The sequence below is a fragment of the Nerophis ophidion genome, linkage group LG23 (assembly GCF_033978795.1).
Source record: "Nerophis ophidion isolate RoL-2023_Sa linkage group LG23, RoL_Noph_v1.0, whole genome shotgun sequence".
NCBI classification, from domain to species: Eukaryota; Metazoa; Chordata; class Actinopteri; order Syngnathiformes; family Syngnathidae; genus Nerophis; species Nerophis ophidion.
The window spans coordinates 38,896,662-38,909,756 of record NC_084633.1 but is presented as its reverse complement, the minus strand read 5'-3'; the positions used below and the strand labels follow the sequence as shown (position 1 = coordinate 38,909,756).

The following is a 13,095-nucleotide window of genomic DNA, read 5'->3' as shown; positions in this document are numbered from 1 at the left end:
GACTGTGCTGTGGTCGGGTGTGTGAGAGAGGGACAGGAATTGTAGTATAGGACACTGATTGTTGACTTTGTGGAGTGGTCTCAGGCTAACCATCTGGTCCTTAACGTGGACAAGACCAAGGAGCTGGTCATCGACTTCAGGAAGAGTATGAGCCCGGTGGAGCCCATCAAGATCCAGGGCCGGAAGGTGGCAGTGCTGGGGCAATAAAAGTACGTGGGAGTTCATTTGAACAGCAGACTTGACTGGAAGGACAACTGCAATGCTGTTTACAAGAAAGAATGAGCAGACTTTTTTTCCTGAGGAAGCTTAGGTCCTTTAATGTGTGCAGCAAGCTGTTGGAGGTCTTCTATCAGTCTGTTGTGACCAGTGCCCTTCACTTCGCTGTGGTTTGTTGGGGGAGCAGCACCAGCAAAAGGGACTCAAACCGGTTCGACAAACTGATCCAGAAAGCCGGCCAAACTATTGGCTCGCAGTTGGAGGCGTTGTTATCAGTGAGGGACAAGAGGACACTAGACAAACTGCTGGCCATCATGGACAATCCTTCCCACCCACTCCACCAGACAATTGAGGGACAGCGGAGTTCATACTCCAACAGGCTCCTTCAGCTTCCTTCCCGCACTGTGCCATTCAAGAACTCCTTCATTCCACACTCCATCCAGCTGTATAATCACTCCCCATACAGCAACAGATAATATCTGCCTATTACCTGACACCTTCTATGTCAGCTACTTCTCTTTGTTGTTAATGTCTATATTCTATTTTCTGCTGGACTTACTCTCTTTTTTATGCTGGGGCTGCCAAATATACTGTGATAGTGTACATAGCAATTGGTATATATTGTATATATGTTATAGACATATTATATGTGTATATATAATATACTGTACACATATTAAGTATATATTGTATATATTCGCAGTTATGTTATATTTTACATTGCTATACCTAGTCTATTTATACCTGCATTTTCCTTTCCATCCTTACACTTTCCATCATTGTAACTAAGTTACTGTGTTGAACAATTTCCCTTGTGGATCATTAAAGTTTGTTTAAGTCTAAATCTTAATTATGAAATCAAACCATGGAACATGATAGATCTTGCCTTCCTTCATACTTTCTACAAACGAGCCGTTAGCAATTTTCCACATCTGTGATGCTTTTCCCATCGGTGATATAAGCGGACATCGCTATATCTTTAGGGACCGCAATGTCCCAATTGTTACAATAAGGACAGAAGACCCTATTGTATTTCGTATTCCGCACCTTCGCACCATAATTTGACCCCCTTAACATGCTTCAAAACTCACCAAATTTCACACACACATCGGTATGGCAAACCTTCCCAACATATTAAGCAACCAAACCCCAAAAATCAAAATTGCGCTCTAGCGCCCCTTAGGAAAAGAGAAAAAAAACAGACTGCTTGTAACTCTCAAAGCCAAGAAAGTATAATCTAAAACTCAGTGAGGCCTATTGTTAAGACGTCGGAACCAAAAAACACAAAAATTCCTATTTTCCTACTCGCTTTAACTCAGCCATTTCTCCACTTATCGAAAATCCAACAACACCTCTAGGTTCCTCTAGGCCAGTGGTCCCCAACCACCGGGCCGCAGAATAATTTTTTATTCATTTTTATTAAAAAAAAAAAAATTCTATATATATATATATATATATATTTTTTTTTTTTTTATTAAATCAACATAATAAACACAATATACACTCACAATTAGTGCACCAAACACAAAAACCTCCCTTTTTCATGACAAAGAAAAAAAATGGGATCCCCCCCGGGCTGCGGGACAACTTATTAAGCGTTGACCGGTCCGTGGATACAAAAAGGTTGGGGACCACTGATGTAGAAGATGTGGATTTGTCAAGACAATAGTAATTTGTTGAGGGTCCCTAAGCATGAGAGCGGCACCTCTCCTGCAATCCCCCCGCAGCATGAGAGAGCAGTGTGGGCACAGTGAGGGGGAGCTTCCGCTGGAGCCGGGGAGGCAAATATCCACGGTGAATGCAAGTTGACCGCCGTAGCAAAGGAAGACAACAATCACACAGCCTGAAAAAGGCCATTAGTGTACGCATGCACGCCAGGCTGTAAGACAAATAGTCATTTTGTCCCACCCCGTCTGTAAGAGTTGCATTTAAAAAGGTTGTTTTTCCATGTTTGTTCGGCTTACGGCCATACTACCCTGAACACGCCCGATCTCGTCCGATCTCGGAAGCTAAGCAGGGTCGGGCCTGGTTAGTACTTGGATGGGAGACCGCCTGGGAATACCAGGTGCTGTAAGCTTTTACACTCACGCCAGAGGGCGCCGTTTCTCACTTAATAAGCAATGCTCCTCATTTCACTTTCACTTCATTTTACACTAACATGACTAATATTTATCCATCTTTGGCCTGTTTTTGCCATCTACAAAAACACGTCATATTATAAATTCACCAATCAAGGACTTTTGAGCGTTGATAATCCGTCAAAATGTTCAACACTGAGTGATGTGAACCAATCAGCGTGCCTTATTCCGACATCATCCAACTTTCTAAGCCAATCCGATGTCCACCTTTCTGCCACACATTCTAATATTTGACCAATGACAGAAAGCCTGGTTTACTTCCGGCCTCATTAGCATATTTCAACATTTAACCAATCACGGACGATGATGACATTCCGCTACCTCCCAAGAAAGGAACTTCTTTTCAAAACAACATTTTATACTTTGTTAACGGTGGAGCGTTAGAACAATATTTAATTTCCTGCAGCTGATAAGAAGAAGGGAGAGTATTATTATGACTATTATGCAGTAACAGTTTGCAGCAATATAACAATGTATCAGAATCATTACACAATATGAGAATTTGCTCTGTGCAAATGAATGAATGAATTACTTAATTTAATTATAGCAAAATGATCACAGTAAATATGCAGGGATGACCTCAACTGGTGTGTTGTGTTAATTTAGCAATACAAAGTGTGGTTGTTGATTGTTTTACTTCATTTATAATGAACCAAGTACAAGAGCAAATTGGGCAGAGTTTGCCAATGTATTGTGTTAATTAAGCAATATAAAATATATGACAATCATTTACTCGTCAGTTGCTTTATTTTATTTATAAAAGCCTAGACCCCAAATGAAAAGGCATACAAGAGGCCGTGTATTTAAAAAGTATTAGTTTGCATTTCAAAATCTTGCTGGCTTGAAAAAAAATTTCAGCTTTGGGACTTGAAATATACTCCTGACCAAAAAATACTCACACAAATAAAACTGATTTTATTTTGATTAATGTTGACCTGAATTTCACCTCAGCATCGCAAGCAGCAAAGTGAGGAGGAAGGGGAGGAGCTAGAGAAAACTTCGGAAGCCTGACTGTATGCCATGACAGGAAGGAGTCAAATAAAATAACAGTCAATCAACAAAAGTAAAGAGATAAAATTCACACAAACACAATACTTCAATGACAAAACAAAAACATTCTGAAATATTAATAAAGTGTATTTTTAAGTCCGTTACACAATGGCATTCTTTTTTTTTTTAAATTGAGTTTTGTTAATTCCTCAGGAAATTCATCAAAACGTCACGGTGGAGTTAATGAGTCTGTTTAGCTGATTGGAGAGCTAGCTTCCGCAGCTTCCAGGACGATGACTGACGTTTTGTTTGATCAGCCGTTTTACTGCCGACGCGATTTGGAAACAATTAAGGTATGTAAATAAACTATCGGGCGCAAGGGCACCCTGGACAAGTTGCCACCTCATCGCAGGGCCAACACAGATAGACAGACAACATTCACACTCACATTCACACACTAGGGACCATTTAGTGTTGCCAATCAATCTATCTCCAGGTGCTTGTTAATTAAACCTAAATTCTAAAACAAAAAGCTGTGAATGACACAACAAAAAGCACTTCAAATATCAAGTGAATTTGGGATTTTAGGTCACATGACCGGGTATCTTTTGAAAATAAACCATTACTTTTACTATCGTAATTTATTTATTTATGTATTTTTGTTTATTTATTTATTTTTATAAAATCCAATTATAAAATAAAACGGTGTGGGTTATACTGAAAGGTTATCCCTACTAATATTAAGTAGTCTCCATGAGATGGAAACTATTTAAAAAAAAAAAAAAAAAAAAAATTTTAATTAAAAAATGGGTACGAATGCTGAAATTAAGAGAGAATGGGCATGCACGATATTAGGAAGGTAGGACTATTTATTTGAGCTCCTTTTAGATGAATCAGTGTTTTGATGTAGAACAGTGGTCCCCAACCACCGGGCCGCAGAAGAATATTTTATTCATTTTTATTAAAAAATATATATATATATTTAAATTTTTTATTAAATCAACATAAAAAACACAATATACACTTACAATTAGTGCACCAACCATAAAAACCTCCCTTTTTCATGACAAAAAAGTCCCTTTTCCATGACAAAGGGGAAGAAAAAAAAGGGGGGAAAAAATGGGATCCCCCCACCCCCACCCCGGGCCGCGGGACAAATTATTAAGCGTTGATTGGTCCGCGGATACAAAATGGTTGGGGACCACTGCTGTAGGCCTTGAGGCGCTCGTGGTTTTTACACGATAAGTTGATATCTCAGAGCGTTTCCCTACAATCAGACGTTGTTCGGCATTGTTTTTCAACAAATCCTACTTAACTTCCTATCAATGTGTAATATTGGCAGGTTGATTTAATTATATGTATTACGTTGTCAATTGATAGCCCCTCCCCTTAGGTATATTGGTCCGTCATGGTGTTAACAGATCTTTTCGTGTTTCCATGGCAACGCTATTCACCCCAAAAAAAAAAAAACCTTTTGTGGAGTTAAAAACTCAGAAGTGACAGTAATCACGGGCGCGTTACCGCTGTTGCCCACTGCTCCCCTCACCTCCAACGGGGTGATCAAGGGTGATGGGTCAAATGCAGAGAATAATTTCGCCACTGCTAGTGTGTGTGACAATCATTGGTACTTTAACTTTAATCCATGCCCTACATGGTCAATCAGTGAAAAATACAATTCCCAGAATGCCAAGGTAAAATGGCCACCAAATTACTAATTGAAGGCACCTGAAAAGGAAGGAGGTTCAGTCACTCATTCACCAACAACCTCCATGGGAAGAAGAACAGCAGGCAGCCACAACCGCAAGATCCTCTCAACAAGTTTCTCCAAACACACCAATGGTCCGTGAATATGCTTCTTCATTTATTGACGATCATAATGCTTTGTTTAATATGCTTAACTTGAACCTGCAAGCTTGTTAATTTGTTAACTGAACTTCTTAATTTGTTTGTTTGAGCTGCTGGGTTCAAATTGAACTACTGCATTTACCTTTGATCTTTGATTACATACTGTGTTTGAACAGTTAAAAGCAAGATGTTTAAAGCACATGTAAGAGTTTAAAGCTTAAGCTAAAATGTTAAAAATACAAAACAATGTAAAGTTTAAATGATAAAGTCATGTTTTGCTAAAAGTTAAAACATTATGTAGAAAGTTTAAAACATTATTTAGAGGTTTAAAAGCATTTGTAAAACATATTTTGAAAATACCTCTTAAAATAACATCTCTGTTTCTGTGGTTTAAAGGTTTACAACCTGCTGATGATTTTGAAGATCAACGGAAATTATACCAACAAAGCTTCCAAGTTGGAGAAAAAAAAAAAGTTGATCAATCGGAAATCGTGAGTTGTCCGTGGGTCTTTTTTGGAGTAGAAGAGTGGAACTTAACAGTTGTAAACCAGCATAGCAGCCATGGACTGAAGATTCAGGGCTTCAAGAGGCAGAAAAGCTATGGATGCCGGAATAAAGGAAATAAAAATGGCCGAAGAGGTATTGGGGACGCCAGTCAAGATCCTGAAGCAGGAGAGGATGATTGCCAAGAGCAACTTCACCAAACTGATTGATTGATTGATTGATTCTTTTATTAGTAGATTGCACAGTCCAGTACATATTCCGTACAATTGACCACTAAATGGTAACACCCGAATAAGTTTTTCAACTTGTTTAAGTCGGGGGTCCACGTTGCCAGCTTAATCTCAAGAGGAGCAGACAGCATGCTGCAATCAGAACTAAAGGAGGAATTCGCAAAATTTGCGGACCGATTTAGGTCAGTGCTGGATCCAAAAGAAGACTACAAGATTGGCCTGAAGGCTGACCTCAGAAAGGATGATCCAAAAGCAAAGCTTGATAAGCAGCAAGAAGACGAAATCCAAACCACTATAAAAGAAGCCGAAGTTATGATGGAGAAGATTAAGGATATTGTTCAAACCAGCGTGTGGGGAAGATCCGGAAAAACTGAGCTGAAAGCTGCAATTGCGGAGTCAGAGGACACCATTCAAAAGGCCGAAAATGTTCCAGTTGAAAGCAACAACATGGAAGGCTATGACATTCACCTCACCTTACTAAATGAGACAATGAGTGCAACCATCCATGCCATGTCTGTTTGGGAGAAATGAATCCCTCAACAATTGAAAGACGAAATGGATGACAGACTTAAACAACTGAAAGCAGCACACCACAAGCTCAAGTTAAGAGGCTGAATTTGCCATATCTAGAAGGCTGGATGATCAAGGTGCAAGCGGCAGACCTGTCCAACTTACACCACCCACTGTGAAAAAAAATACCTACATCCCTGCCTATCTTCCATGGAAGCAAAAGGGACTACCACAGGTGGCGGAAGGATTGGGAGAACCTGCAGAAGCAAGGGGAGCCCACTGGATCACCAGAAGTCCAGAAAATCCAGCCGTTGGAGAGTGTCAGTGAATCCATTGCCAAGGAACTAAGACTGTCCACCTACTCCACAGCAACAGATGTTTTCAGAGTCCTGGAAAACAGTTACGGGAACAAATCAACAATCACAGTCGAAATCTTGGAAGAGCTGTCTGAAATGCCACAAGTCAAGGGAAACCAGCCAAGGAGGGTCATTGACCTAATACAAGCTGCGGAGAATGCTCTGCCTGACTTGACGGAGTTAGGAAACTCAGGAGTCATAAGGAACCCCCTGGTCATCAAGTCCAATTGAAAGCAAACTACCAGAATTCATAAAGAGAGACTGGCTGATACATATGATTGAGCCCACCAACAATGTAAACCCAGACAACCATTTTGATATGCTCCTGAAGTTTCTGAAGAACCAAGAGGAAATACTGGAAAGACTTGAACAACTGAAGAATATGTGGACAAAACAGACAGGAGGCAATAAATAAAGTTTGCATCTACCAGAGCCACAAAGAATGATGTTGATAAAGTCTGCGGTATCTGTGGTGATAGTGGGCACACCGACAAGATATACTTCTGCAAGAAGTTTAAAAGCTTGAAGCTACCAGAAAAGAAAAAAACAGCCTTGAAGCTCAGAGCATGCAAGAAATATTTGGGACATCATGACTAGGGTTGGGTATCGAGTATCGATTGGAACCGGGACTAACTTTCCGATTCTCCCGGGATCGTTCAAAAGTTTAAATTACCATTCCTAGTTTCGATACCCAGTCCGCCGATCGGAAGAAGAAGCCCCTGAACACCAACGAAGAAGCGCCCACCTCCGTAAGTGTTAGCATAGCCGAGCGTATGTAGCCGAGCGAGTCAGTCAAGCATAGATAGCGAGCATCGGCGGTCGAAAGTGTGGCTTTATTTTACTAAAAAAAATTAAATATCGGCGAAATGTAACACGTGCGACAGGACAGTTTCGTGCTTAGGAGGGTGCACGTTGAACATGATGAAGCAACTCCGAGTTCATGGAGTACAAATAAATGCGTGTCCCGTCTTCGACGCGCTGCGCCGACCGTCCTCCTCTGCCTCTTCCTCTAACTCCGGCTCCGATGCCCAGCCTGGCACCTCGGTGACTGCACTGCAGTCCGAATCCGGTAAGTAAAACAATATATATGCAATAAATAATGTGTTTTGCGCCAACGTTGAGGCAGCTAACAAATTAGCCCGCGTATTTTTTCATAGACAATTTACAACCTGCTAGCCAGGCTCCGCAATGTGCTCAACGCACTCCGTTCACCGTAGCGGCAATGGGGAAGATGTCGGTGCCACAGACGGAAGAGTGCCACAGAAAGGTCACTGCACACATAGTCAAAAGACTGCATCCCTTTTCAGAGGTGGAATCTCCAACATTTAGGTTAGTTAAGCAATAACGTTAGAGCTAAGCTAATTGATACTGGGCTAAACAGTAACAGCAACATTACTTGTTTGTTTGCAGGGATATGGTGAAAACTCTCAACCCAAAATACATACCACCCTCCAGGGACTACCTGGCAAACACATTGATCCCAAACAATCGGAATCAGGAATCGGAATCGTTTGAATTCAAACGATACCCAACTCTAATCATGACACAGACGGTTACTGCAGAGACAATGTCTTATGCAGAAAGCCATACTGCAAAAAGACAGGCAGTGCACCTGACCACCAATACTTCCTATGCCCGACAGCAGAGGCCAGAAGAGAAGGAGGCAAAGGTGCAAAAGATGGAAAAAGAAAATTCACAGAGGAATAGGAGGCCTTCGTTTCACAACTTACCCAGGAATGGCAGAGCGGTGCGGAAAGGCATTCACAAACAGAGCCTCAGTGACACTCAAACCAGCAGGCCAGTCTGAACTGCTGGAGGAGACTGGGCTGACTGAATTCCCTGTAATCATGATGCTGATGTTGGTCACAGCAAATACAGGTCAGAAGATCGGCACATTAATAAATCTAGCATCCGACACAAATTATATAACTCACAAAGCTGCCGAATGACTGGGCCTGAAAAGTGAAGACATAACGTTGGTCATACATGGAGTTTGAGGAATGACCATGAAGGTCAACACAAAACGGTACCTCCTGAAGGTCAGAGTAAAGACTCCGAAAGGAACTGTACAAGCACATCAACTGGTCTGTTACGGCCTGGAGGAAATTGCTAAAGTCCATCAAGCAATTCAACCTGAAAAGTTAAAAGGCTTCTTCCCAGATTTCCAGCTTGAAGAGTTAAAGAGACAAGGAGAAGTCGAACTTCTCATAAGCCATCGCGAGGGAAGACTCGCACCCCAAAGACTAAAAGTCACTTTGATTTGTGGGAAAGCCCACTTGGAAAGACAGTTGGTGGAGCACACCCTGACTTGCTCGAAGAAGTGGAAGTTCCAGCATATGGGTCAAGAACCCACTTCGCTCGCTCCATGAGAACTGCTGCTGTCTGATATCAAGAAATCACACTTCCGGCAACTAAGCCAGCCTGGCTACCCCAAGAAGGTGTTCTTGTGAGGACAGCCAATAAGATGTGCTTGTGAGGACAACAAGCCTGCCCAACTTTGTTCACCTAGATAAACGCAGAGTCATTGAAGAGGACAATTATGTGGATGACCTCTTGACCTTCCACAATGACCTGAACAGACTTGACCCAATCACGGCAGGAGCTGAAGAGGACTTGAAAGCTGGAGGTTTCCTCCTCAAACCATGGGTCTGGTCAGGTTCAAAGTGACAGGAAAGTAACTGAAGCAGATGTCCTAGAGCTGGAGCCAGAGAAAACCTTAATTCTTCCAAACCAACCGAGGGAGGGAGAGAACAAAGCCCTGGACATCGGCTACTAAGTGGACGAAGACAAGACGTGCATGCTGACCGCAGTGAACTTTTCCCTGAGAAAGAAAAAGATGCGAGTTGACAAAGATCTTCTTGAAAAAGGCATTCTCAGCTGCCCTCACCAGAGCTAAAGCTAAGATGAGTCAGCAGAAAGGCCATTCAGGAAAAGGAAAGTCCCCCTCAAGTGGCAAAACCCACTGTGCCAAGAAGGAAGTCCACTGGCTGTGTTAAACATGTTGTGGACGAAAAAAGATTCAGTTGCTTGACCAGACTGGTCAGAGGTATCGCCTGGACACATTGAGCCGCCGAGCAGTGCCTGAACAGAAAGTCAAACCCAAAGCAGCCAAAGTGGGAGGCGACAACACCCAATCAGGCTGAGTTGACTGGCAAAGAGCTCGAAGGTGGGCGTGAAGACCTCTTCCTCGCAGCTCAATATGGTGTAACCTATCCAGACAAAACTCTCAGCAAAGAGCGAAATGTTGCTATTGGAGATGTGATCTGGTTGCCTGATCAAAATGCCTTGAGAGGACAGTACAAGCTGGTCAGAGTTGTCAGCTTCAACACTGACAGCAAAGGCCACGTAAGAAATGTGCCTGTGAGGACCTTTCCCAGCAATCCTCTCCCCATCAGGAAGGCAACTGACAAGGACCAACCAACAAAAAGAACCAAGAAGCTCAAACACCAAATTCCAATCACTACCCTTTTGAGAAATGTCATGTGCCTTGTCATTGTAATTCCCACTGAAGAACAAAGGAGTGAAGAACCTGTGTGACCTCATTGGGTTTAGAAACCATGAGGCCAAGTGGGAGGTGTGGAGTTAAAAACTCGGAAGTGACCGTAATCCATGCCCTACATGGTCAAAATCAGTGAAAAAAACAATTCCCAGAATGCCAAGGTAAAATGGCCGTCAAATTACTAATTGAAGGCACCTGAAAAGGAAGGAGGTTCAGTCACTCATTCACCAAACAACCTCCATGGAAAGAAGAACAGCAAGCAGCCACAACTGCAAGATCCACTCAAAAATATTCTCCTAACACACCAATGGTCCGTGAATATGCTTCTTCATTTAATCACGATAGAAACGCTTTTTTCAATATGCTTAACTTGAACCTGCAAGCTTGTTAATTTGTTTACCGAACTTCTTAATTTGTTTGTTTGAACTGCTGGGTTCAAATTGAACCACTGCATTTACCTTTGAGCTTTGATTGCATACTGTGTTTGACCAATTAAAAGCAAGTTGTTTAAAGCACATGTAAAAGTTTAAAGCTTAAGCTGAAATGGCAAATGTTTACAGTTAAAGGTACAAAACCTTAATGCAAAGTTTAAATGAGGAAGTTTTGCTAAAAGTTAAAACATTATGTAGAAAGTTTAAAACATTATTCGGAGGTTTAAAAGCATTTGTAAAACATTGTTTGAAAATACCTGTTTAATTAGAATAACATCTCTGTTTCTGTGGTTTAAAGGTTTACAACCTCCTGATGATTTTGAAGATCAACTAAAATTAAACCAACAAAGCTTCAATTTGGAAAAAAATAAAAGTTGATCAATTGGAAATCGTGAGTTGTCCGTGGGTCTTTTTTGGAGTAGAAGAGTGGAACTTAACAGTTTTTGTCTACTACAAGACTAAAGGGCTTACAAACCCCCACATATGATATACCGTCGGAAAGGTCTCATTTCCGCCGATAGGCATATCTTAAGTTGGGAACACTTCGTGATACCCTGGTGACACTATTCACGAATAAACAAAACAGTAGACACAACAGAGCCCCTCAGTACAAAAATCTGTTTTTTTTTATCTGCGTTGGTGTCGAGCAAGTTTGTTAGCAGTTAGCAAGCATTAGCACATGAACTGCTTTTTTTTTGCTAAATGTATTTCTTTAATTCCCAGGTTATACATCTTAGAGTCATATAACTTGGTATTTGACTGACACCAACTATTACCATGCTCACGTTGGCTTGCTAGCATGTTAACATTAGCGTGCTAAGAACTTTTTGAGCTACTTTTGCAACCGTTTGCCTCAGTCATATAACCTAGTATGTGACACTTGTTAACTACACTTAGTTATATATCTTGGTATTTGAAACATGCTAGCCGTATGCATATTTTTCTTAGCATGCTAACATTAAAGTGCTAGCTTTTTAGCAAATTTTGCAATCCTTTGCCGTATAGTCATATAACTTCACATGTGATACTTGTTACCTGTTAGCATGCTAACATATTTTAACATTATGCTAGTTTACTAATATGAACATGGTACTTTTTTTTAGCTAACTTTACGTTGCTTTCTCCACTTAGACAGCCATACACCTTAGTCATATACATTGGTATGTGACACATGCTAACTGATAGCATGCTACCATTAGCATGCTAAAATTAGCATGCTAACTTTTTGAGCTAGTTTTGCACCCGTTTACCCCAGTCACACAACTTGGTATGTGACACTTGTAAACTGTTAGCATGCTAACATGAAAGTGTTAACTTTATTTGTTTAATGTACTAATGTTTCTCTAATTCCATAGCCATAATACACGTTGGAGTCATAAAAGTTGGTGTGTGACACAAGATAACTAATATCATCCTCACGTTAGCTAGCTAGCATGCAAACATTTTCATGCTAACTTGATTAGCTGGTTGGACAACTGTTTCACTCCGGATCATTAAACTTGGTATGTGACACTTGTTACCTGTTAGCATGCAAATGATAGCATGCTAGCAAGCTAACTTAAGCATGCTAAATTTTTCTTCCAGTTATACTTTTTTTTCTATGTCCGCAGCCATATAACTTTTAGTCGTATAACTTTGTATATGAAAAATGCCGACTATTATCATGCTATCTTTAGCACACATGCTGTGTTATAATTTTTGTGTGAACAGGCTACTGTTTTAGGCTGGCCCTTTGGCTCATTTTGCACAGTGACACCTAAAACTCACGGATTCAGACACTTGGCACCATGTAATATGTACAGCAGCTTCCAGCGACCCCCGGCCGGAGGCCCAAGGCACAGAAAGCAGGCCAATGAAAATTTCCACGGGAATTTTCTAGTTAATATTAATATGTTGTTGTAGTTTTGTTGTTTTTGATGTCTTGGCTCTAATTGTCCTCTTTTGTCTTCTTTTTTCTTCTGTCTAACCCCTCCTGCCAAGTACTAATTTCATTTAAATACAAATCAAACAACAAGAGGATTATTCCACACTTCTGTTGTAAAGGGTTGAGGTTAAAGTATGGTCAAAATTAATTTTTTTAATTTTTAAACTAATGAATACTTCATGGAAAGTGTTTCATTCTTTTCTGTTGTAGAGGGTCGGGAGTTAGAGGTTCAGGTGACCAATTATTTTATTTCAAACAAGGAACATTTCATTAGAAGCATTCCACACTTTCCTATTGTAGAGGTTTGGGGTTCGTGATTCGGGTGATAAAAAATAAATGTACAATTTTTTCATATGAGATAAACACTTGATAAATTTCTGTCCCGTCATTGTACGGGCGTTGAACCATATATATTTCTTACAAAAAATGTTGCTTACTTTATCTATTTTTAA

The 13,095-nt window shown here is 40.7% G+C and overlaps 1 protein-coding gene and 1 non-coding gene across 2 annotated transcripts in view; both read left to right on the top strand.

Moving 5' to 3' along the window:
• The window catches only part of LOC133541239 (zinc finger protein 436-like), a 93,505-nt gene that overhangs the window by 64,626 nt on the left and 15,784 nt on the right, over positions 1-13,095 (top strand). The window lies entirely within an intron of this gene.
• Positions 2,175-2,293, top strand: LOC133541890 (5S ribosomal RNA). The gene has a single exon (XR_009804002.1). It is a non-coding gene; the product is annotated as a 5S ribosomal RNA (ribosomal RNA).